This window comes from Coturnix japonica, chromosome 3, assembly GCF_054131305.1.
Source record: "Coturnix japonica strain WE chromosome 3, WE-NBRP24, whole genome shotgun sequence".
NCBI classification, from domain to species: Eukaryota; Metazoa; Chordata; class Aves; order Galliformes; family Phasianidae; genus Coturnix; species Coturnix japonica.
In genome coordinates, this window is record NC_140665.1 from 16,556,455 (window position 1) to 16,583,726 (window position 27,272).

Sequence of the window (27,272 nt, forward strand, 5' to 3'; positions counted from 1 at the left end):
CTAACCTCCATACATTTGCCAGCACTCCTGGGCTATACATGGTTTCTGCATGTGTACTCACCCTGAGAAATTATTCACTAGACACAAACTACCAGAAGTGACAGGTTGGCCTTGACTTCCTAGGTCTCCATCTTCTGTTCACTTGTTTGATCTACCTTTAAAACCATGCAGCTATCCGGCTTTCACATCTACAGCTAGAGTGACACTGAGGTGTCACAGCTGGAGTACAGATTGGGGTGGGCTGTCTCCTGCTGCCAGGGAGCTTGAGGCCAACTGGAAGATGGGTTGTGGATCAATCACGACTTTTGAGAAACCTTATGTAGCATGAGCACCACAAGATTATGGAGAATTGCATGTGCTGGATGTCTCTGCTGGGGGCTTGACTTCTGCTTAATGGAGAAGGTGCACGCTGGGACAGGTGGGTCTTGGAGGTTAATTGAAGGGTACTCAGAGAAAGGGAGAGTCTGTCTCACGATTCGGATGTTTACTGTCTGAGATCTTATATATCTTGTCTGTTTTTCAGTCTTTTGCTGTCAGCTTTAGATCAAATAGGATGTTTTCTTTCCTAGTCTCTATGTCGAAATATGGGTTATGCTATAAAAACTTTGTGCCTGACAAAACAAAGCGTCAGGATTTCTGAGCTCTTTACTAAACCCCACCCCAGAGCTATCACCCAACACAGAAATCCCATTGCAACCCTGAGGCTGAGGGGGTTGGATCTAAAAGATATTTTTATATGCTCTCAGATACTCTGAGCTGCTACAGAATGTGCATAGCTGAATTTCAAAACAATGCTGCTTTGTTATCCATCTTCTGTCAAGAACTGTGAGAGCTTTTCAACTTCCGTAAACCACAAATAAACTTCCATCCTTCTGGAGCTGAAAACTCAAACCCAAGTTTTCTGAAGGATCGAATCCTACAAGACAAGGAGAGACACTCCACAGGTTCTCCCTGAAAAATGAAAGAAAACACAGAATGAAAAAGAAGGAAACCAAACAACAACAAATATTCTCTCCCCAGCCTAATGGGTTTTAGGCCAATCGTACAAGCATGGGGATCTGCAATTTTGAAATGTCTGGAAATATTTTAATGCACCTCTGTACCCTGATCATCTAGAGGAAAAAGTGCTGCAGAAGGATGAAGGGTCAGACCATGGGAAAGTGGATTACCAGACCAGAGTGAAAAAAATGGTCATCTAGTCAGTTCATATCCACAAACTAGACTTTATCTAAGCATCTATCTAACCTTGTTCAGCTTGTGGTCCTTGCCTGAGCATAGCAGAAATGCTAAATCACAGGTTGAAACTGCAGTTGAGCACCTGGTGTGAGCTCAGGTGCAAACGATGCTCCTGAGTGACCAGAAGGAATGAAGCCAGGATCCACCCTTTCCCAGACCTCATTTAAGGGTTAGCAGTGGGATCAAGGGGTTTTTGCTGGTGATGTCTGTGTACCTGAGGCCTTCTGAAGGTAAGCAGCTTCTTTGCTTTATTTCTTTGTCTATGGCTGTTGCATGTGAGGGAATCTTCATTTCCTATAGCCAAGTACCTTGCTACTTTGCTTTCATTGATGCACTTTTCATTGTGTTACTCAAGGGTATCCTCATTTGGAAATAGACAGTGGTAAATGCTTTCTCAAACTAATATGGAGAAGGAAGATGCCTGTAACATGCTTTCAGTCAGAGATGGCATGATGGTTGAAGAATGGAAAGGCTGGGGTTCAGGGCTCCTGGCTTCTTATGCATATTCAGATGGAGAAGGTGTGTGTTACAGGATCTGCAATTACACCTGCAATTACTTGAATGTGTTGTGAATAGTGAGTCTTATTCCACAGTATGGTGGAAGAAGAAACCAGAAGATCTGATGTGCGTCAGGACAGTTCTTATGCTGATAGTTTCTTATTCTGGGTTGAAATCCTTAAATGGAACACAGCCTAGAAAGAGAGCTGTTAAGGTCTCATAAGTACCTGCAATAGTTATGTTTAATCTGTGGAGGAGAAGTTGTGCCTAGTGGGCAGGAACAAAAATGAGTGATCACTGGCAGGCAATGAAAGGTCAGTGATGTGCAGGACTAAGGAAGAAAAGGAAGGTTGGTATAAACAGAAAGCATGTCAGAGAATGAGGGGCCTGGAGGAGACTCCTGTGTCAGAGGGTGAGAGGAGAATAGGATAGGAGAACAGGGAACATTGGGAACAGCATAACCATGGGAAGGTGTGACCTAAAAGCTCACAGGTGCTAAATGTGAGCACTGAAATGGTTACCAGCTGGAGCTAGAAATCCTTGTGATGAATCCCCTAGCATCTGTGCTAACAATACTGCAGAGCATTCCCTTCTCTTTGATTGCTCCTCACAGTCTGTGGCCAAAACCTAGCCCTGTTGCCTTCTTTAACTGGTGTACCTACATATTCTGTTATTGTCCTGGAGTAGGATAACACAGGTCTTCATTGCTTCAGTCATGGCTGTCTTCCCTGCAAAAACAAACAAAAATCCAAACACTTATCTGTGCATTTTTCTCAAGATGAGGGTGAGCAGCACATGGAGCCCTGGATTTAGGGAGGAGGAGTGAGGCAGCCTCCCCTGCATGGAGTGCTCTGGTGAACATCCGGCTTTCATGGGGGGTTTTCTATGTAAGCTTCTGGATTTTCCACTATATGTATGAAGATAAAGCGGTAAGCTGCTCTGCTGCCTGGATTCTGACAGCACACTTTCTCTGTTTCTACCAGTTCAGATGTCTAGGAATGAGACAGCAGCGCGAGAATGGTGTTGATAACATGTAGCTTTTCTATTCCTATCAGTAGGGATGCCTGAAACATCCTCCCTTGCTACATCTGATGGGTAGCTACTGAATCTGGTACCTGACAGGGAAGGATGCTGTGGCTCTGTGTTTAGATAACAGTGTGGTGGAGTTCTTGATGACAGCCTTGCAAGTGTGAAGGGACAAAGTGTTTTTGGCAACCTTTGAGTTCAGAATAAAACCTCAGAGGCCTGTGCTAAGGAGCTAGACTCAGTGAACAGCTTTTTTGGTCTAACATCTAACACTGTGCTCAGGACTGGAATGGCCAGACTTGGGATACTTTGAGGTTTCCTCCGCCATGAGCAGCAGAGAAGCGTGCTGAAGTCTCTTCACTCCTGTTAGTTTGTCCTGCTACAAGCACAGTCCACACTAATGGCAGATGAAGAAAGGAAATAAGAACTCATTCCACTGTTAACAAAGCACAATGCAGTGGGCTCAGATGGCTGTTTGCATCAATGCATCCAGGTCCCCATTCCTGTGTAGCTACCTGGTTCTCCTTTATGGAGATCCTCCTCTGAAAACCCTGCATATTGACAGTCATGCCATTTAATGCTTATAAGGTGAAACCTGCCCCATCTTTAGAGACTATATTTTGCTTGGAGAAATTGTCTGGACTCCTTGCAGATGTGTCTGTGGAAATGCAGCAACTGGGGAAGCAAATGGTCAAGGGCTTCTTTCTCAAGCAGGGCCTTCTAGCCTATTTTTCACCATGAGATCACTGTGGAAGGTCATGCAGTTAAAGTAGGGGTCTGCAAGGCTCTTCCTGTGTAGTGGTGTGACATCTTGCCTGGACCTGTGAAGGAGCCAGGGTATGCAAGGAAGGACAGTGAGACTCCTAAACGTCAGCAGATTACAATTGTTTACTGACCCAGAACCAGAGTGATGGCGTCGTTCACATTTATGGCATGTCTATTTCTCATTCTGGGAAACAGAACAAACAAATTAATTGAATTTCACTGCGCCACTGCCATGTAATAAACTCATCTGTTTGTTAGTGTTTCTCATAAAGACCCAATCCCTAGAGTCAAGACATGACAGAACTAATTCAACTTTTGTTAACCAAATAATGTACTTCCAGCCTTTGACTAGGCAATCAAGGCATGAAATGGTTTCCTTGGATGCCACAAATCCAGAGGACTCAAGAGACCTAAAGTTTTCTATATTTATTATCTATCTATTTTGGAACTCACAATTGTTTTAGTTAACCTCACTAACTGAGGGGTCTGATGTGTTATTATTGGAATTACCTGCTTAGGGAAGCTTAGGAGAGCTCAATGCTTATTTAGAAAGGTCCTTAAATAGAAACCAAGTTAAACAGGGTGTGTACTGACACCAAGACCAGTCCAAAGCTCTGGAATAAACTGAAGGGTCTGACCCAAACTGAAATTTGCAAAGGCTCAGGAATCAAGACCCTCTGAATCAGGATCTTGGGTAATAGCCCAGAAAACACTGTGTTTTCTGACTCTGTGTTGCTCATTGCTCTTCTTCCCAAGGGTTAAGCTGTTATAAATACATAGACTTGTAACACAGCAGGGAATTCCCCAGAAAGAAGGAGCGTGAAGGTCAAATTATAGTTTCCACTGGCCTCCATGGATCCCACAGTCCTTGGCCAAAATAATCTTGATATATTTTTTTCCCCTTTTGGCAAAAAAGTTTCCATTACAGTTATTTGAAAAGGGGACAGATATCTCTACAAAAATGTGAGAGAAAGGGGCAGTAGGAGCAAATTGCAGGTCCTGGGAGGCAATGCATTTACCAGTGGTCTTTGTCAAAAATCTCATGTGGGTTTATCCCCTGAAAAAGGAATAACATGCTGTCTCAGTCCAACATTTTAAACAGAAATTGCACAACAAGCCCTAAAGGAATGCAGATAAAACCCAGCCTTTTTGAGATTTCTGTGTCTGGCAGAAACAATAGAATCAAAACCCTCTCCCTTCATTGCCAAATGTACTCTTAGCCATGCAATATTTCTCCAGATAAACAGCAGACCAGAACTAGCAGAGCTCACCATGGGCAGCATGACCCAGGAGCCAGGATGACTGCATTCATCTCCTGTTCTGTGCAGGGAGCGTGGAAATGGTATTCTATGAAGACGAGAAGCCTCTGTTCCCTACGGTGGTATGTAACAGCTAAAGAGGAGAAGGACTGGGGGGGGTCAGGATGCCTTGTTTCTCTGCTGGGGCCTGGCAAGGAAGCAGTGTAAGATGAGCACAAAATAGGTGGTTGGTGAGTGCGTACTTACAGCAGATGAGCCCTCAACACCTTTGCAGAGGTGGCTGTGGAAAGCAGGAGAAGGGCAGAGCTGTAGGTGGGCACTTCTGGGATATTCTGGATGGGGAGGAGGAATATTATGGGGGGGGAGGGGAACTAAACAAACAACAAGTTGTTTGGTAGGTAGAACAGAGTTTGACAGTGGACCTAGGCAAATGGAGAGACTGTGTCAACTGCAACTGAATCTATGGCATTGTGTCCTGCTCCTTGCTCCAACATAGCTGAGTAACCTGGGGTTTTCTAGCACTGAGTCACAGCAGGGTAGGGCAGAGGCTGTACCACTATCCAGCCCTGGGATTCAGTCCTCCCAGATTCAGATACAAACCACCCTTCCTGAGCTTGCACTGCAAACCAGAAGACAGGCAGGAAGGATGGAAGAGACATACCAGCAACCACTTGTTAATCCAGATCTGTGAGGATGTGAGTGTTCAGAGTGGGACCTGAGTTGTCCCTGTTTGCTTGTCTTCTGGACTTCTAGAAGGATTGGGTCAGAATCTGAAAATATCTGCTTACCAGAGGGATCAGTGGAGAAACTGGAATTTAGTTAGCTGTCTAGGTGATGAAAGTCTGCAGTACTGCACCTGAAGTTATTTGTCAGCCTATCTGTGCACCACTGGGATGGAGACCCAGAACAATCAGCAAAGATTCAGGATTAGCTGTCTGTTTATATTTTAGCCTTTATGCTCTCTCAGGCCTAAGGCATAAAGCAGGCTAATGGGAATACGGTGTTCAACTCTCAGTCTGGAATCGGCCTGCTCCTGAAGGGTATAAAATGTTATAAGCCTTCAACTGCAGTTGTTGGACACTTTACAGTTTACAAGTGTGTTTCTAAAAAATGCTGTTCCAGTGCTGTTCAGGGTTGCTATGCATTAAAAACTTGAACAAATGGACTCATCCTGTCAATAGTCTGAAGCATTTGCCCATTTATGCTTATGACCGTTATACCCAATTTCTGCCTCTAGCGGATCCTATCCTTATTTCCTCATGTCTCCATCTGGACTGTAAGTGGGCTGTGGAGGAAGATGACTTGGGTCTCGTGGTGAGAATTTGTAGTGTAAATAAGAGATCTAAGGGGGTGTTAGTGACTAAATCCCCACAGTCTTGTTTTGTTGTTTTTTCTTTTTTGGGGGGATTCTAAACTGCAAAAGTATGACTTTAGTGGAAAAGGGGGCGAGTCCAAGGTCACCATCCTACGATAGATGTGAGGAACTGTCTTGAGAAAGCTATAGCTTTCTTGATGCCCCTCTGTGAGATAAGGGTTTAAAGGTTCTCAGTGTCATGAAATTATTGACCAGGTGCCTTATGACAGTAATTTGGCTGACAGGTGTAAAGAACAGATTGGAAGACTGGATGTGCAACATCCACATCCATCACTTTGTTGCCACGGTTTCATTGCATTTCCAAAGTGGTGGGACATCTTTCTCTGAGAAGAGCAAGGTGTATTATAGTCACTCTCGATCAATCATGCCCAGGAAACAAAGCTGTGTTTTTCTTGCGAAGTACTTATCAATGCCTGTTTTGAACAATCTCAAGGAAAACTGCATATTCCTACACCCTTAAGCAATTAACTGTCAAACAATCTGCTGTTTACCAGGGAATTTACTCTACTAATGGTGTCCCGGGGGCACAGAAGTGTGTAAGGAGCCCCACGTGCTCTTTCATGCCAGCCAAACTGTTTTGTAGAGTCAACACCAAAAACAAAAGCTGTGATGATGTACTGCTCCCCATGACAACTCTGCTGGCTCTCTGCTGTCTGTGATGACACAAGGTTCATCTGGAGCCAGTCCCTAAAAATGTGAAACTATGCACACATGGGAGTACTGCTGAGATCAGGGCCAGAACTGCAGGGCTTTAAAACAATTTCGTTCTTATTGGAGAAAACTCTGACTGTGAGAAATAGTTGAGCCCTGGGCAGCATTGAGCAGCTGTTTCAAGGCGAATTCAAATGCAATTTAAGATGAATAGAAATGACTTCAGTATGGTTCAACTTTTGTAAGATTCACAGTAAATCAAATCTTTGACAGCAGACAGCTGCAGCATCTATTGATCAATGTTTTGAGTGGGGGGAAAAGAAATAGAAAGCCATGGCCATATTGATTGACCACTTATCATATGAAATGCCTTTTAAAGAAAGCAGAAGAGACAAGCACATCCTTATTGCTCACGTTTGGGAAATGAATGCCCCTTTCTGCAATAACCCCTGATGTGCAGGAGCTCTGATGATGCTTGCAGGTGATGTGACCATCAGCACTGCTAGAAGAGCCAACATCTGGGCAGAATCCACATCCCTGAAACTTAACGTTTTGATTAATCTCTGCCCCATCTCTGATTATTTTTTGCTTCTCCCCCAGCCCCCATTATGATTCATAATTTGATTTCTTTGCAGGTGCCCCTGGTCCAGGCTTCCCAGCCTGTGTGCTGCTCTGAGAGATTCACTACTGCTTTTATAGAAGAGAGAAAATGAGGGTGCAGCAGAAGAGCCGAAACCAGAGGAAATGGAAACATGTGAGGTATTTTCAAGTAGGAGCAATCAATTGTCAAAAAAAGGCCATTTTTCAGCTGAAATGTGACTAGAATGCAAATTTACATCTTTAATTCCCACCCTCCTTCCAACCCCCCCGATAGTACGGCACCAAAAAAAGCCATGAGAGTGAGAAGCATGGAAAACAGTCTGGTGAAAGCAACACTGTTGGTTTTGTTTGATTTCAATATGTCACTGAGACTGGGAAACAAATGACTTTGGTCCCTGCCACATAGGTATGGTACAGCCAGAAAGTAAATGGCTTACATCATGAAGTGGTTCCTAGCAGCATGCACAAGCCCTACCTCAGTGGAAGGGAATACATGCATATTCAAAGGCACTTACCAAAGTAATGAGGAAAGGAGAAGCAGTGTTTTCCCTTGACTTGGAATTCCCACTTCTGCTCATCTGGGAAGGCAAGAATAATTAATCAAAGTGCTTAAATAAGTTTCTCTCTGCCTTGATCAGAGCTGTGCAAATAAATCATTTCTCAGCTCAGCAGCTGAACCAAAATAATACTAATCATAAAAAATGCTTCTAACTGGTCTGAAATGGAACTTCATGCTTTCTCAAATATTTTCAGTGAACAGAAATATTTAATTGAAATGAGATGGTGACTCTTCACTTTAATTGCTGTTTATTTATTTTAGACACGTGGGGATAAATCTGTCCTTAAAACATTGTTTTGAAGGGAAAAGTCAAAATAGATCTCTTAAAAGAAGAGTTCAAATACAGCATTCAACTCTGATTGTTCTACGTTATCAGTGTTTTCTGGCTTAATCACCAAATCCATGCTTAGAATGACTTCTCCTGTGCCAGCATGACCAAAACAACTGCCATTGAACTGTGCACGATGTCTCTCTGAACTACTCACAAAAATATTGCAGAACGATCTAAGAGCAGAAGCTGTGTTGAACCAAGGTAAGCGGTTTGATAAACCAAATGAATTGACTTGAAGGGACTGAAACTAAGAGCACATTGCTCCTTCAGAAGCCATTCTTTACAAAGACATCACCTTTACTATTCTAACATAATGCAGAAACCATCAGTGTAAATGCTTCCTCAAAATTCTCCAGTTTGTGCTCAGCTTATATTCACCTTGTTTGGAAAAAAACAGTTATTGTCAGGGCCTAGAAAATCCTAGAGGCTGAAGCCAGCTCCTGGCCATGGCCCTTGGTGGAGCTGCAGTCATGGATGTGCTGGGAGATGCTCGGGGTGTTCTCCTTGGGCTGGCACCAGTATTGTGAGATGCAGCAGTGGGTTATTTTTTTTTTGCTGCTCAATCTCTCTTGGCTCTGAAAATGTGCATTTTCAATCTGTAGCATGATTTACTTCCATCTGCTTTTCTCAACCATCATCTCTTCCATCTGAGGGAGCCCGTGCTGCTCATGGTCCCATCATTGGGAAGAGATAAAGGTTGCTATGGGTTTAATGCCAGTAAGTCCTTTAGATGGGACATAGTGTGGCTCCCGCAGTGGGTGTGATATTTTGTGGCTCAAATTGCCTAGGTTTGGAAACAAGCCCATGTATGTGTGCTGTTTGCAATGCAGGACCAGCACACAGCCTCCTGAGTGTTAGGGAAATCACCTCACCAGAAATTCACAGCCCAAATGTCACGCAGCAGCTCTAAATGTCAACAAAATCTCTCAGTGTGACTACCAATTCTCCATACCCACAGCAACCACAGCTACTTTATACAGCAGCACCGAGCTGACTTAAGCTCAGACCCTTTTATTAAAGGAACTGATACTTTCTGCTTGAAGAGAGCTGCTTTTTGGGCACACGTACATGCCTTCAGGTCTGAGATAAATGTGTGAGCTGCAGCAGTAAGTACAAACTGAGAACAATTACTCACAGTATAATTTGATTAATTAACTTGGTGGCATCTGAGGTGAGAAAAGGTAGTAAGTGGAGGAGGGGCGTTTTTAGCATAAGCAGATGTAAAGAAGTCATTTAGTCCTCTGGGATAGAGAGAGAGAGGAAAAAAAAGAGAGTGGCAGGTAATTCATTGCCTGTGGAACATGAAGCTGTTAGTTTAGAGGAGGGGATAAGAATTATAAAGTGCCGTAAAGCCAATATCTCTATAGAGCCTGTGATATTTAGTGTCCAGGGTTATGAATTTCAGTTCCCCAGCTTGTCTCATGCTGCTCCTATTTCAGCCATGAAGAAGGACCTGGGAGCTCTAAAGCTTGTCCCTTATATCCACCTCTGTGGATTGCTTCCATAAAAAATATTTCCTCTTCTGACAAATCTTGCTTTCAGCACCTGCTTGGAGCCCAGCTACTCCCAGCACAGAGCTCAGAGCTTCACTCTGCCCTGATACACACAGTAACCCAGTGCGCAGCGGGCAAAGAGGGGGGCTGCCAGCCCTGCCCATGCCCTGCTGTGGGTGATGAGCCATGACAGAGATCCACAGCTTGCTGTCTCCCTGTGGGACTGAGCCATGGCATTCCTGCCAAATGCAGCAGCTCCTTTTTTTTTCTCTGAAGGTGCAGGGGAAGGGCCTGGCCCTTTGATGCGGTGGGGTGCTGCGTTCGGTCTGTTTTCCCAGCAGTTTGAGTGGCCTTTACTGAGCCTGCAGCCCAGGCAGAAAGGAGTTTATACTTGCAGCTCTGTAAGATTGATGTGTTTAAACAGCAGAAACTGGCAGTTGTATAAGCCTTCAAGACTTCACAGTTTGTCCGGGGATTTTTCAAACTGAGCTTCCTCCCATTTAAAGTTTCCCTGCAGCCAAACCCCATGCTTCTATCTTACCCTGAGGGGAGAGGAAAGCCACAGGGTGTATGGGAACCATCTCCTGGCACATGCAGCAGAAGAAGGTTTCTCTTTGGATGGGGAAGGCTTTTCCCACCTACTTTGCACTGTATGGCTTCACGTGAGAGCCAAGAGCAGTGCTTAGCTGAGATCAGTGCTTACCCACTGTTGGTGCAGCACAAGGGGTCTGCCACAGCAGGGAAAACAGCATTCACAGCCCTTCTTCTGCGTGCCCCTGGCCTCCTTCCAGCTCGCTGAGAGTGACTCACTTTCTGTGCGTTACTGGCAAAAATGATACAATAGCAGGGTAGAAAAAATCCTGTATGAAGCCGTTAGAGCAGAGAGGAGATAGATATAGGGTTTTATGGTGCCCTTCATTTGTTTTTTGTTTCCAAAAAGAGTGAGAAAGTGAAGACATCTGGTGCTGACGGCAGGTAAAACCATCAGCATTTATGAGATGGGGTACAGAGGATCTGCTTTCTGCCTATAGCTTAGCACCAACCCCGTGCTGATATTGCAGTGCTTTTGCTGGGTAGCTCGTTCTCCCAAGATTTTGCCCTCATGAGAAAGATAGCTGCCAGGACACCCAGCACTGCCTTTTATCACTGATTTGGAGGGAGCTGTGCTGAATACCATCAGCTGACAAACAAGGCACAGAGACTTTCATGAAGTTACTATCCTCAGGAGTGCAAAATCAGAAGTCTGCTATCCCAAATTCAATTAGCTTAAAAACACAAGTTTGAGAGACAGAACAAATTTCCTTTTCCTTAGGGCTTTTATGTCAAACTGTTGCCTGCAGCCAAATGAGCTAGAAATGTAGTGCTGTAAAGAAATGAAATCCATGGCTCTCACTCAACCCTATGACTCCTTGAGCCCAGATTAAGAGGTAGGGATATCATACAGTCATTGGAGCCAGCTAAGGGCAGGACTGGAGAGGAACAATGTGGTTTTGGCAGTGGGGAAGGGGTTTCTCCAGCTCAAAGACAATGTGCAAGGACATCTTTGTGGCACTTGTCTGTCTAGCTGCAAACAGCAGGGAGAACTGATTGTGAGGAAGGCTCAATTCCTGCCTAAACATAATCTGGAGGTCAGTGTGCATTACATCTCACCTACCCATAGTGCAGGAGGTGTTGTAGATCTCAGGATCCCACTCATTCAGTACATTGCTATGGGACTGGATGTTCTTGCTTGCCTTAATACAATGAAGAAATAAGTGAATTAAATTCTGAGTTGTCACAAGTGTCCACCACTATCTATGGGAACTACAGATTAGTTCCTATAGGGCTGATTCTCATTCACACAGGGAGCTGTTAATGATACTGCAGTACAAGGATTGCTATTTGGACTTTGTAAAAAATGCAAATTGGGCTCCTAATGTTGCTGTTGGGGAGAGGATTAAATTTATCAAGAACAGTGGGGATGGAGGTGTTTCGTATTCCCCAAGCAAATCAGTCCACAGCAGAATGGAAGATTAGAAATTGTGCCTGTAATCCAAATGGAAAAGCTTTTTTTGTTCCTTCATGTAAGCCAAGTTAGAAAAAAAAGACAAATTGGCCCCCTTTCCAACTTTCCTGTATTTACAGATGATTTACAATTCCTTTTCCTGGGGAAAAAGTGCTGGAACAAAACAAAACAGAACGGAACAAAATGCAAACCAAACAAAACCTTGGAAAAATAATGATCGGGACTCCCTGTGGGTCTGCAGCCCTACTTATTCAATACACTGACAAATAGCCGTGTTGAAGGAAGACTGTACAGAACATGAAGTCAGTAAAATATTCAACTGACCTTGGTCCTATACTGAGGCGGGGAGGGGATATGCCAATGGTGCTCATAGGAATGAAGGAAGGGGTGAAGGTTTCCTGTTTCTGGAGGCAGAAGTGGGGCAGTGCTCAGTGGGAAGTCATCACAGAGCAAATACACCAGAAATATGTACAAGGAAATAGTGAATTCAAGAGAATTAAACTGAGGTGGCCTAGGTAATTAATGGGCAAAAGCTCTGTTCCTGTTTGTTGCTCTCTTGCTGGCTTTGATGCACAACTTGTACCGAGCAGAGATGTCAGAGCGTGGTGTGAGGCCACCGCGGTGGGGCATAGTTGGGTGCTGCCCAGCTCCTCATCCCATCAGCCAACAGCCTGAGGCAGCAGGGCTCTCTCCCTCCCTCCTTCCCTCTCTACTAGGCAAGTAAAAATAACTTGTTACCAGTCCGATCGTATTCCGCTCCTTATCATTTATTCATTCTGATTTCTGAACCAGACATAACAAATACACCCACCATTAGCTCTGAATATCCCCTCCTAGGATGTAAAGCACACTGTAATCAATAAATATGCAGCGCTTGGTGCTTCCACTGCCAGAGGGTGGTAAAACTCACGTTCATTTACCTTCAATTCACTCAGTTCTACTTCACTTCACTCCTCTCTTAAAGCACCCAGGTCACTGAAAGGGAGAGGTGCCAGAAGGCTATGCAAATGATGGTCTAAACAATTTTGCTTTACTTCATCTTACTTGTGCGTATCAAAATCAAGACAAATGTTGCCACTGGGGCTTAAAAACAGCTGATTGTGGTGGTCAAGAGTGAAGGCTACACCCTGGACACCAGGCCATACTTCAGTTTTGGAAAGCTAGGCTCTATTTTGAGGGCAGTAGCTCAAAGATCATGTGGTTACTGCTCTAAGAAACTAACTGAAGCGCAAGCCTAAAGCAAAAGAAATGTACTCTTTAGAGCGTATGGCTGTTACTGCATTGCAAAGAGACTCGTGCTTAATGCATCCATTCATCCACATGCTCAGGCAGTTCACACGCTTTTCAATCAGAACTGCCCTTACCGTGTTGCTCTTAAATCTGGGAAACTGCAGTCATACAGGAAATAAAATGAATAGGCAAGCCCAGAAATCCAGCCTTCAGCATTTATACATATATCTGTATAACATACATAGTAATCACCAGCTGCAACAGAGCATCCCAGAGGAAATTCTTAACTATGCTAATAGGAAGCAAATAGATAATAAAGCAAAACCCAGATAAACAAATAAAACACACAAGCAGAAGAAAAAGGAAAACTCAGTATGATAATTGCTACTTTTGGAAAACCAATACTGTAATTGTTTCTATGCAGAGGTGTGCTCCACTCTGTTACCGGGTTTATGCTCTTACCGGGTTTATGCTCTGGGAGAGCTGAAAGGTTTACCTGTTTTTGCCCCTGTGTGGAGGAGAAATCAGAATCAAGCCAAATTCCAAGAGCAAAGGGGACTGACTGGAAAGCCCTCACCTGGGCTGGAACAATTGTCTTTGTGCCCAGCTTGTTTACCTCAGTAACTGACTGCAAAGTGTTACACAGCTACAGGTACTAAATTAAGCACTTCTGTTTGCCATTGCAGAGTCAGAGTCTGAGAAATAATCCGTCCAAATGACATAAGTTTGAACTTCAGCAGTCCTTAATGCTGTGTGAGGGTTAGAAGCTAGGAACTAATTTATACCATCGCTGTAAGATGTACATGGGTTTAGATGGACACCCTCATTTTCTATTGTTCTCACAGAAGCCAGTTTTGGGGCAGGGCACAAATGCTGATACCCAATCCAAAGGGCTTCTAGGCTTAAAGATCAGGTCACTAGAGGCAGCTAAGCATCTGCAGGATGTCACTCGCTTATATCGTAGCTGTGCTTGCCTGTAAAAACTAAGGAAAAGCAGCTCTGGATGAGGAAGCTTTCACAAACATCAAAGCAGGTTCCATTTTCAGAAGGAGTTCAGTATCTTTACAAACGTCTAGAGGAGAGCAAAGCAAGAAAAGTAAAAGCCCTGCTTCCAATCTTAAGTAAACACTTAAAAAAGAAATTACATTTCTTTTTTATCTACCCACTCATCCATCCGCTCCCCGAGGAGTTCAGTACTTTGGTGCAAGAGTCCTCAGATGTGTCAGGAATACCAGGTGACAGCTGAGCACTGCATTAATATTCTTTCCTATCACCAAGCAGGTTGCTGGGATTTGGAGGGGAGCGAGAAAAGTTTTTAGCCTTTCAATATGCAGCTGGTGTGTGCTACCACATGAAGAATAAAGCTCAACCACAGAGATTCGCACCATGATTAATTCATATACAGGCAATTCTGCTTCACATAGCTCCTTTGGCAGAGATTGTGCAAGGTGGGAGGCTCCCATATAAGTCAGCCCACGTATAATTATTAGTGGTACTGTTAAAACTTTTATGTTGTTGTCTGCCTGATGAAGGCAGCCAGGTCATTCATGCAAGTGCTAACAGCTCTCATCACTGACAGTGTCATTTTGCTACATTAAGAATAAATTGAATAGAAGGAACCTCACATTCTTCAATCTCCTTCATTGTAGGTTTAGCCCAAAGCTCTGTTTGGCACTTCAAAATCAGGAGGCACTTTCTTTAACAAATGTGGGAGAGGCTGTTTCAGTTGCTGCAGTACAGGCTGCCTTTGAGCCTTGCCATCCTGTGCTTCCCAGAGTGCCTAAAACTTCACTGTGAATGGACAGGGACCTAGCACAATGGCTTTCTATTTGCCCTTTCTGTATCATGAAGTGGCACTGCAAAGCCCTTGTCCATACTGCTAAACTCTGTTTTCTTTCATATCAAAGTGGTATCCCTCACGCTGACACTTGGAAATTTGTCAAAGCCAGGACATGGGGAAGTGCTAATTGATTGGTGTACACAGTGGATACTGGTGGTCTGAGGCCCTCATTTCTCTCCCCACCAGACATTCAGAACTTTTTGATACAAGGGCAAGCATGGCTTTCTATTTGCTCTTTCTGTATCATGAATATCAGATACTGGCACTGTTGGAGGTAGGTCTGATGTTTACACTGTCCCCATACATCTAAGTGTTTTCATGCTTCAGAGAGGAGAACACAGATGCCAGTTTTGCTCAGTCTGCTCCTTTACAGCCATTCCATCAGCCACACCAATATGGGAGCCCAATGGAGGCGGACATTGGGAGGTCTAGCGCTCCAGTGCTCAATGTAGTCTTTTCAGCGTTGCTTCAACAGAAAGACAGAACTGTTACAGGAGCTCAGCCCTTGCTAGAATATAGATAGCTTTCAGAAGAGACTTTTTAGCTGTTTCCATGCCAGGTACCAAATAGAGCATGCGTGTGTGTACGTGCATGTTTCTTCTACACCAAATAGCCATTTGTATACTGACAGTGGATAGGATATACTAGATTGGATACCTACTGACCTGTATGTGGTCTGACTGGAGCCAAGTTGCAGCCCTTCCACTGCCTCTGTTCAGTGTATTGAGGGAGGGTTTTCCCTTCTATATGTGTAGCTTTCCTTGCCCCAAGAAACCTTCATCTCATCTGGGGACTGAATGATTAGTGGCTGTCTACAGAGTACAAAAACCCGAACCCTATAATGAAATGATAATGAAAATGCTAATTAGGATTTCCTAACAAGGAAGAAGATCATCTCAAAAGAATTGAACATAAAAAGAAAATAACAAAAGCTCTGTCAAAATGTACTATGCTATTTTTAGCCTTTCCTTATTTTCCAGTAATGATAACATTGCATTGATATAGTGTCTTTAGTGTATTATATTAGATGTCTTCTATCAATTAAGCCTTCCAGCACCAGCTAGGGGTGTTACTGCCACTCCATGTATGTGAAAAGCAGCATCTTGACCAGAGGATACCTTCCAAACTAGCAGGGCCAGGGACAGAAACCAGCTTTTGGAAACTCCACATCCTAAGTTCCCACTGCACTGGGGTCTTTCCCTCCATGACAATATAAAACAATGAAATCAAGCAGCATTCCTGCAATCCCCTCACAGAAGACTTACCAGATAGTAGAACAGCCTGGGTACCTTCCTGAATGGCCCCTACCATCACCATTCTCATAAGCATGCCTTGTTTTATGCTGTCCTTACAGATCTCTAGACCACCTGCCAGGGCAATCAGTGTCCTGCTTTCATCCCAGGCTGCCTGTAGCTCAGTGCCTTTTGTCCTCCTGCTCCTGAAATATAAAGACTTCCTTGACCCATTCCATAAGTGACTGATGTCTTTCAGAGGGAGAATGAGGCCAGGTTTTGTGAAAGCATGGAGATCACAGAATCACAGGGGTTGAAAGGAACCTAGAGAGACTATTGAGTACAACCCCTCTGCTAAAGCAGGTTCCCTGCAATAGGTCACACTGGTAGATGTCTGGGTGGGTCTCGAATATCTCCATATAAAGACTCCACAGCCTCTCTGGGCAACCTGTTCCAGTGCTCCATCGCCTTCACAGTAAAAAGGTTCTTCTGCATGTATATGTGGAATTTCCTGTGTTCAACTTTTAGGCCATTGTTTCTTGTCCTTTTGCTATACCAAGAAGAGCCAGGCCTCTCTGCTTGCCTCCCACCTCCCTTCTGATATGTAAAAACATTAACCAGATCCCCCTCAGTCTTCTTTTCCCCCAGCTGAACAGACCCAGGTTACTCAGTCTTTCCCCATATGGGAGATACTCCAGGCCCTTTATCATCTTTGTGACCTTCCGCTGGACTCCCTTAGGAAACTCCCGTCTTTTTTGAACTGAGGAGCCGTAGCTCGGCCACACTGCTACAGGATGGCTCAGTAGGGACAATCTCCCAAATGAATTAAGCAGAATGAAACAATGTAATCAATCAGCATTAATGAGCAGAACCGAATTGTTTACAAGCTGTTTCTGTGTTTCAGCCACTGCCTTTGATCTCCAATGCAGATGCGTACTGGCACTATATCAAAATGCAAACTATATCCTGTTCACTGAGGCTCAACATGATGTCCCTGCGCTGACAGTGGATCGAGCAAAATCAGTACATGACTTTAACTCCCTGATTTATCATGCAGTGCTGGCCAGCGATGGCTGACTTGGAAGTAAACATATTTCCAGTCTGAAGATCTGATCTCAAGGAGAACATGATGATTTAAAAAAAAAAGGCAGCCCAGAAGGGCTGTTTGGAGAGGGGACGACTATGGATACAAACAGACGAGTGAATGACTGTTAAATGAAGGCTAGGTTTATCAAATAGCTGGAAACACATCTTTTGTTATTGCAATATTTAATATGTGTCTGGATTCCCAAAATTACATAGGAAACCTCTAGTAAGTGAAGCCTTGTGGGGATTCACCTGATGTAGCTGAAATGTCATCACCAGGGCCACCTGGAAAATGAGATGTTAAGGAAAAGCAAATGTAAAACTTGGTTAGAAACAAAAGAAGAGGAAGGCTGAACACATCTCATTTGGTAGAGGCTTTCCAATGGATAAAAATGAATATTGCAGAGGGAAAATAGCATACTCACAGGAATTATTTCAGAATTATTTTGAGCAACACTAGAGCTTTTCTTAATGTCAGGGATTGTCTGTGTTTGTACAACGCCTATTGCTTCTCCTCTCTTCTGGCCCAGCCACCATGGTAATAATGAGGATAACAACAGCAGCAGCCGTGCCATGTATGTTAATGACCGTGTACTCAAACGAGAGTAGGCAACATATCACTGGGAAAGATGGGGAGAAAAAAACAGCAAAGTTCAGGTATGAGAGGAACATTTAATGATAACTTTATAAACAGTAGAAAACAGGCTGAAATCTCAGTGAAGAAACATAATCCGTCTGTTATTTCAGAAAAACAACAAATGAGATACACAGAGAATAATAGTTGAAGAAAAGAGAATGCTACAAGGAAAACTATATATATATATTTAAGCTCTTAAGAAGAACATGGAAAATCATGAATGACCCCTCAAAGACTGGAGAGTTTTTTTGTTATCACAAGAAGCAGGCTGTGTTCATGAGATTTGTTAGGGCAAAACTAATTGGCAGAGTTTGAGGTACGTGATCACGCTGTACTGAAAAGCTGATGTAATCAGGTTGTTCTGCGAGAACAGACCAGAAATATTCTGAAAGAATAGAATCAGAAATAATAAGAAAGCTGTAGGACCTTCTTCCTAATGCTCAAACTTTCCAGCTTCTTGGCTCAGCTTTTCAAAACCAAGTGTTATTCACTGCACATCGTTACAATCAAAATGTGCTTCCCATGCCAGTGAACTCCCTGTTTTGGAAGTTTTCTTCCTTTACCAACATACCAAAGACCAAACCAAGAACTTACAGAGCTAAAATGTATGGGGTTGCATCTCAGGCTGAAGAGTTCAGGCATCATCATTGGAAAGATGAGACTGTGTTTATTCTCTGCAAATTGGTGCAGAGGGGAGAGATGTAATACGTTCTGATCAGTGCAGGAGTAGGGTGTCTTATGAAATCCCTGCTGAGTGGAAAGACAGGGAGAACCAAGGGGGCAGAACAGAGATGTGCAGTCTGGTCCACTATTCTCAGAATCTTTCCTCATAATAAGCTTTTTCAGAAAAAAAAAATAGTAAAAAAAGTACTAACTGACAATAATTGACACCACTCTCACCAACTAGAGCAGAACATTCAAATCTGAGCTCACTTACCCCACTCTCAGGTTGTGGTATAGGGCCCTCCACTTACTTAGAGCTGAAATACATGGAATGGTACTGATCCAGGCCATGGAGAAAGCAGTGCAGAGGTACCGACGCACCACTCTTGTATCTTCAGTAACTCCAGTTTATAACTCTAAATTTGCATGGTGATTGTTAACAGCTAGTGCACAATTAGTGCCAGTAAGCATGTATTGTAAGAATTACATCTCTGTGTTAGCATTGCTTTTACTTTCTGACATTAAATTTCTTTTGCCATTTTACAGAAGCTTACTTAAGATATTACTCTCCTACCACTCTTCACAATCACAATTGCCATACTGCACTGTCCGAGGTAGCTTTTCATTAGCTGTAGTCTTGGCAGTTCCCCTGCTCATTTTCTTCTTCTCATCCTTTCTGAATATGATGGGTAACACATGTGATTGAAAAAGAGCGTGAGGCATCTTCAGTAATCTCTGTGCAGACCCTGTTCCCTGCCTTTAGCTGTCTGTGAATCTGTAACATGTTTGATCCAGATTTTCTTTGACAGGTTTTATGAGGGACCTTGCGTACCACATTTTTTAGGAGACTGGATAAGACTTCCTGTTATCCAGCCTTCTCCATTAATAGATTTGAGGACATGATGTTCTGTAGACTTTTCTCTGACATATCAAATCTATTCTTATGTCTAGTATTTCCACTCTGTACTATAGCAAACATATTTTGCTCCTTCCATTACTTGAGGGTAAATCTGGTTCATGCAGTCAAAGCAGAATAGAGTGAATTGTTCAGCATCTTTATAACCTTTAGAGCTTCTGGGTGGTTGGCACCTGTTTCTGGTAGTATTATAAGTAAATAATAAAAATAACAATCTATGTTTTCAATGCATTCAAAAGTATCCAGTGCTGGCCATTGAATCTGGCTTTGTTCTATCTTTGGAAGTAAAAAACAGTTCTGGGTTTTCTTATTGTTTCAAGTGACGTCAGTGACCAGCTCAGCAAGGCTGATGGGGTCATTTTATTCATGCAAACAGCCTTTCATCTAGGTCACCCCAGCCACATCCCTGCAGAGGGGTCATGTCACTCAGTTGAAGTAGCCCTGGGCTGCCTCCCTGTGATTCAGGCCAGGCAGGGGCATCAATCAGACACTGTAGCCGCTGCGGGAGCAAGCTGCCTCCGTTGAGTCCTCGGGGGCTCGTTCCAGTTGGGTACATCTGTCTTCTCCTTCCATTAGTCATGTCAAGCACTCACCCCAGTCACTCGTGTACTCTGGCAGCCTGTCAACACACAGGGCAAACTGTATGGCTGGGCTGGGCCTGCACCCAGGGTTTTTTTTGCACATAGGCTACTTTTCATCACAGATCTTTAATCTATAATAATAATAATAAACAAATGCAGAAGACCTCCAAATGCTCAGTGAAAAGAGTTACTCACAAGAACACATAGAGGATGTTGTTCACCTCAGGGCACTGCCCTACTTCATTCATCGTCTTTGTTCAGGTAGGGCAAAGCCTTTGTTTGGGACAGTCACTTACGTTGGACGCTTGGCTGTCCACCTCAGACCCATCAGGCACCTCTGTGCCCACTTGCTGGCATACTGGGTGGGCAGTGCAGCCAGTATTGTCTTGCTATCACTCTCTGTCAGTCCTGATAGTGTCTTCCTGAAAAAAGATGAAAGTGAAGGAAGGATTTGATGAGGATAAAATTACAGAATCATTGAAACATAGATTTGAATTGGAAGGAACTCCTAAGGATCATCTCATCCAACTCCTGTGCAGTGAGCAGGGACACCTACAGCTCCATCAGGTGCTCAGAGCCCTGTGCAGCCTGACCTTGAATATCTCCAAAGCTGGGGCATCCACCACCTCTCTGGGCATCCTCTGCCAGTGCCTCATCATCCTTATCATAAACCACTTCTTCCTTATGTCCAATCTGTATCTCCCATCTTTTAGTTTGAAACCATTTCCCCTTATCCTATTACATTCAGAAGTCTGTCCCCTTCTTTTTACAATCCCCCTGTAGATACTTAAAGGCTGCTAATGTATAAGCTAATGATTTTCTATCCTCTTCCTCCTTCAAGTCTCACCAAAAGCTGGGAGAACAGGGAAGCCAAGCCAACCCCTCCCCCTCCCCTGCAAGTGCCTGGGGGATAATTCACAGCATAAGTTGCTGACCCCATGTCAGGAGGATCTAAAAAGAGATCTTGGTTTCTTCTTGTGGTCTGCTACACAGATATGAACACAATTCATCCAAATCTCTGTCCCTGAGGAGCAGAAGGCCTTGCTGGATCTTCCAGTCAATACAGGATTATTTTAAATATTGATGTTTTTTTTTATAACAGAGGTCTTGTCAATTCTAAGCAATGATTTTTTCACTCAGGTAATTACCTCTGAGAGAAGTGTTGAACCTACAGTTTCTTGACCCTCAGCCATGATCTGGAGACTGATATCTGAATGAGCTCCACAAACAGAAAAGGTTTCTGGGAACCGGTTTGGAAATAACTGCACTGCAAATATTGATTGCTGTGAAGTTAAATAAAAAGGACCACAAATACTGTGAAAAAAAAGGAAAGTAAAGAAGTTTTCATTCCAAACAATGACTTTACTGCCTAATAAAAAGTTTCAACAGACACATTTTGCCCAGCCTGGCTTCTCACACTGAGATAACATAGAAAATACTGCCTGACACGGATAAGACTCCTTCCCTGTGCTCCTTATTTAGAGTGCTTCTTCTTAACGAGATTTATAATGGCAGTCCCAAGAAGCTAACCCTTAATCTAATGATGCAGTAAAGAAAGAATCTTCAGAGCTTAAAAACAAACAAACAAGTAAAATAATAAGGATGAAAGAAAGAAGAAATAACCTCATTCTTACTGCTTTCCATACCCTGAAGGGATCTGTTTTTAAATGACTGCCCCCCCTGCTTTTGTGACTACTTCCATTACTCCGTCAGGTATCCTGATAACATGGCAATGGCACCATACAGCAGGGAGTTTCTCTTGTTCTCCTGGGGACAGTAAGACTAGACATCATCTGCATCGAATAATAATAGACCAAGGCTGAAAAGGGACCCCAAAATATTCTTTGTCTAAGTACAGCATTCATAGGAGGACTAAAGAGTTCTTATCAACATACCTAGATTATGACCAGACATCTAGTTTTCCCATTATACCCACCAGCTATGACTTAGTATATACAAGAACTGGAAGCCTCTGATTTTGTTCCTAGACAGATTTACTATCTCCAGCCTAGCCCATATTCTGACCATCTTCTGAATTGTAAGAGATTCGGTGACATACAAAATGCCCTGCTTAAACATGCATCTAGAACCAGTCTTTGTTACTGAAATGAGCTAACATGAAAAGTTTAAGAAACCACCTTATGTTCTACTGCATTTCCCAAGCAGCCCAACCTCTCTTACTAAAGGGAAGTCGTTGTCCTTCCTCTTTTCCCTTTGGACAATGTTGTAATATTGCAGCTTCCCAGTTAGATTCCCCTTAGACTTAACAACCAATTACAAACAGAAAATGTGCCAGGGAACTTCTAACTCCAGCCCTTATACATGGCACGATTAAAGGCAATCCATCACCACCAGCAATTCTTGGGTGTGACTGTCAACGCACAGGCAGATTAATACTGGTAAAGGGTAGACGGGCAGGTCAGCAGCAAATCTTCCTCTGCCTTCAGTAGCATAACTTCCTGAAGATACAAACATAAAAGAACTGCACAGAGAGTGCCATAGGCTGCAGGGGCTGAGAGTGGGTGGGTTGTCTCCTTGCAGCCATACAAGTCCCAGGAGAATATTTCTCCCTTTCCCTTTTAATTGAAAATATGTGTAAGCACTTATGATAAGTAAGCAAAATTGGCTGCTGGTGGTCTGGTATGGGCTTCTTTTGTTTCTACACCTAGATTTTTTTGAGCACACAAAGGTCTGAAATTTTCCTCCACACATGTGAACATGGCTTTGCAATAGCAGGTCTCTTCTATCCTAAGAGGAGTTCTGCAGTGCTTTTTCTCCCTCAGTATTGGTTCTAGAGGAACAGAGCATCTGCAATTTGAAAATAAGAGCAAGTACCAGCTCCGGAAAGTGGGGAAATACCTTAGAAGACACTGAGAGACCACTAACATATGTGTAACACAGACTGACCTTCTTTACTCCAGCCAGTCTTGGAGGGGAGGGACAGCAGCTGAACACTTCAGACTTCATCACTGCATCGCATGGTGATTTACTGCTGAAGACAGCATGTGTCACACCATCACCCCAGCACAGGCCATGGGGATGGGGAGCCATTGCTGGCTGTGGTGTGGTGAAATGCTGCTGCAACTCCAGTTTCAAATACAGACTGTTAAACTTTCAGCAGTGCACAACGGGTTTACAAGTCACGGTGCCGCATTAGGAAAAAACATCTCTAATCTTATGTAACAAGTCCTTAGAGGCGTGTTGCCAAGTAAGCACAGTTTAAAATCAATCAGGCAATAGCATAAAGCATTTAGCACTTGGCTGTATATTTCCACTTGCCCCTGCTCAGCAACCATCCTGAGACAGGCATAGGATCTGCGAGAAGGGTGAGGAAGAGCTAATCACTTTGACACAGCATCCCTTCCTTAACCGGGACTGTCCTGACTCCAGGGACCAACTAGACTCATGGCCTCAACATCAGCTCAACTTCATCCAGCAGTGAAGACAAATCCATACCCGTGATGGACTGTACACAGTGCTGTACACTGTGTACACTGTACACTGTTTTCCCCACATGTTTGCTGGGCCAAGAAGGTCTCCAGAGGCTTCAGCTTAATAGAAACCATACCTCAGGCTGGAGCAGACTGGTGCCAGCCTTGCAGTGCCTTTCCTCCTGCTGTCTGCTGGCAGAATGCAGCAGCACAGTGAGCCTGACTGGACCTGGGATTCCCACAAAACCCACCTGCACATGTCAGGTCCATTGTAGCACAGAGGTCATTTTTACACTCCCTTCCTTAGCTCTGAATAAAGTATGACCTCAGCCAATGGATGGAAAGATTGAGATATACAGCTGAATGTAACTTACTGCCCTTGCTGAAGTTCACATAACTGAACATGAATTATAACACCTTTCAGGGGAAAACAGTGTCACCTCTTTGGGCAGCACAATAAGAACATCTCCCCTGTGTCATGTAGTGCCTGGAAATCAGAGAGGGGAGTCAGTGGGATGAAACCAACAGCTGCTTCGGTTTCTTTTTTAAAGCCTCTGCATTACTGACTACAGCAATGGTTTACTGAAGCTGTGTGGCCCTGGAATTGATCCTAGATGTCTTGTTTCATCATTGGGAGTGCTCATCCTAAGAACTGAACTCAGCACTGTTTTGTGGTCATTGCTCCCACATTGCTGTCAGTTCCGCACTTTGCCATTTTGGAATGCAAGGCTACACGAAAGAAGCAGCCATGCTTCTTTCATCTGCTTTAGTAGAGAACAGGCTATTTTTAACTTCATTTTATACTGCTTCTTATTTACACACTTATTCACTGTTGCATTCGCTTACCTGTCATCCTAATGCACATTTTTCTCACAGAGCTGATGGAGCAAGTACAGCTTTTATAGTGCAGCTGAGGCTGTGGCTTATCTGGGACACCCCTGCCCTGAGCTGCTACCCTGGAGGTAGAATTTCTGCTTAACATTGCATGAAATCATGAATAGCTTGGGTTGAAAGGGATGCCAAGGATCATCGAGTTTTAACCCCGCTGTCACAGTCAGGGCCACCATCCTCCAGATCTGATACTAGACCAGGCTGCCCAGGGCCCCATCCAGTCTGGCCCTGAATACTTCCAAGGATGGAGAAGCACCTCACTATTCTCTCTGCGTACAACTTTCCCCTGACATCCAATCTAAATATTTACCCAGGTGTACAAGTATCAGGCAACAGCTCGAGGCAGAAATGCCAGCTGGACAGAGAATCTGTTCTCCTTCTGTCTTGCACAGCTTTCCTACCACTTGTCCCTGGCTCAGAAAGGTAGACTTGCCCTTGTGGAAACAACTACCAAATTACATTGGTAAAGGAACAGGTTCATGTTATATTTACTGATGAGACCTCAGCAAAACTTGTATTTGTCATGGACTGGTTATTTTAAATATACCTTTGTAAAGCAAATGCTGTCAAAACCCTGCTTACCATGTGGGTACAAAACACACTGGAACTGTCCCATTCAAGAAGTACATACCAGTTCATGTTGTGATACTCAAGAACATGATGCTGAATTAGAAGGTGAACTTCTGCAGATGGACTTACCAGGCTCTAAAAGCCCTCAATATAGGTATGGCTGGCCAAGGAATTAGAACAAAATCCCACAATAATAAAAGTAGAGCTGAAATCAAGTTTTCATGAAGACTATGAAGCGAATGCTACATGAGGCATTGGAGTTTCTGCAAGAGGTTATTGGACAGCATGAATTCATTGTGCCTTTCAGCTGAGATGCAGACAATGGCTACCTGTGCCAGTTTTTGGCAGTGGCTCTGTATCAGTCCATGGGCTGATATGGTTATCTTTGCTCTCAAATTGAAAGGGCATCTGAAGATGCCTGTGTACATCTTATGTGTAACATATCTACTTCTCTACAGAAGTGATTGAGCTGCTTCTGCTAGTGGGAGAGGTTACAAAAGCTTCAGTTTTGTTGAACAACTACCAGCCTATGCTGTTGGATCAGCCACATTCACTTTGTGAGCTGCTTGGAGAGGCCAGGGATCTGGCAAGATCTAGAGGAGCAAAAGGGGGGTGCTAGGAGATTGCTGCCAACAGTAAAGGTCTGCTCTCAGACTGCAGCAGCTGTCCTCCAATCACTGCTGTGTTTTCTCCCAGGAAAACAATGCCCAGTTTCTCCTGGCCAAAATTCAGCTCCTGCTGACTTGTAAACACCACCCAGAGCAATTCATTTTCACTGCTGGTTGATCAGCCATGGATGCTGTTTGTCCTACAGCTATTGGCAGAGAGACACCAGTGACTCTGCTGCCCTTTACATGCTGCTTTCACAGATATGCAACTTGCTTTTGATTCTGTGAGCAGAGCGGCAGTGCACGAGGCAGTAGGAAGATTCAGTAACCTACTGCATATAATTTATGACCTTCACATGGACAGAATATCAAGATGGAGACATGATTTCCCTTTTGGTTATTTACCACAAGACAAACACAGACAAGGGTGTACACTTGACTTGAGTATACTCTGTACCAGTGACCAGGGTCTGAGAAAAGGTATAAGGTAGCCCAAAATTGTCCACATCAGCACGATCTGATTAAAGGAGTAAATTATACAGATTTCTCTGGTGGGTTGATATAGCATCTGGAATCCCCACACCAATGCTTCTTTAACACAGCTGTCTCATTTGGCCTTTTTCTTGAAATTGGACCAAAGTTCAGATTTAGTTGTACAAGAAAAGCTCATGCAGAACATGTAAATAAACAGGGAACTCACCAAGGTTCAATTTGTATAGAAATGCCAGAGGAGCAGCTAAGGTAGGCTGGAGACACACCATAGACATTGCTAGTACTATTAGTTGGTTAAAAAGCAGTTTGACTGCACTTAACACAGGCTGATAACTGAACAGCCAGACTTGAGGAACTTGAAGTGCCTATCAGATAGCAGCATGCTTTTCTGGATGATGAGCATTCACATGCATCCAGCTCTCCTTTCAAATCTCTAAAGCTCATCAGCAGCACCAACCCAAGGGGATGTTCTAATGAGCAGCTGTAGTGAAAATGAGCCAGTGATTGGGCACCTGGTGGAAATGCAGGGCCAACTCAGTCAGAACTCAGTTGCATGCAGTGTACCTGATTGACTGGAAGGGGAGGAGCAATGATCCACCCCTTCCCAGACCTCATTTAAAGATTGGCAATGGAGGAGAGGGTGCCTTTTGTTGAAGATCTCTGCTTACCTAAGGCATTTTAAAGGAAAGCAGTTATCATCCTATTATAGCATTACAGCAGCTGAGACTTCGTGGTTACCCTTTTCTGTCTTGGTTACACCAAAAAGCCAACAGTTTCTCTCTGCTGATGATACATTTGGAACAAAGTGATGCTCAAGAGTCATTGGAAGATGTTACGGATCTCCAGCATCCATGTGAGTTAACAAAAATAATGATCCTGTTCTACCACTGCTCTCAGAGGGAGAAGGAATGTATCCTTACTAGCAAGGAGGGACTTTATGCCCCTGCTGAAAACAATGGAAGAAGAAGAGTTCAGGCAGAGAAGGAAGATGGGGAACAGATAAACCCTTTCTAAACTCACCTGCAATTGCAGCCTGCATCCAAATATTTTGGCATATGGGGCAATGAGAATATAGTTACATGTCTGTTTCTGGTATAAATGTAAAGGAACTTGGAGGCATCTCTGAAGGTTATCAAGAAATGTGTAGATGTGTTACTTAGAATATGGGCTTGTGGGCAATATTGGTGGTAAGTGGCTGGTTGGGCTGGATGATCTTAGAGGTCTTTTCCAACCTTAATGATTTTATTATTGTTCTGACTCCTTGTGTTTTTCCAGAAAGCTAGCTATAGGATAGAAG

At 43.6% G+C, this 27,272-nt stretch overlaps 1 protein-coding gene across 2 annotated transcripts in view; it reads left to right on the plus strand.

Moving 5' to 3' along the window:
• The first annotated feature begins 4,654 nt into the window (after positions 1–4,654).
• Positions 4,655–27,272, plus strand: part of SYNDIG1 (synapse differentiation inducing 1) — a 91,741-nt gene continuing 69,123 nt past the window's right edge. Inside the window, exons 1-2 of one of the 2 annotated variants that reach the window (XM_085541104.1) lie at positions 4,655–4,906; positions 7,446–7,569. The gene's annotated coding sequence lies outside the window, so the exon portion shown is untranslated. Of the gene's footprint in view, positions 4,907–7,445; positions 7,570–27,272 lie in introns of those variants that run through there. The other variant, XM_085541106.1, reaches the window with a different exon arrangement.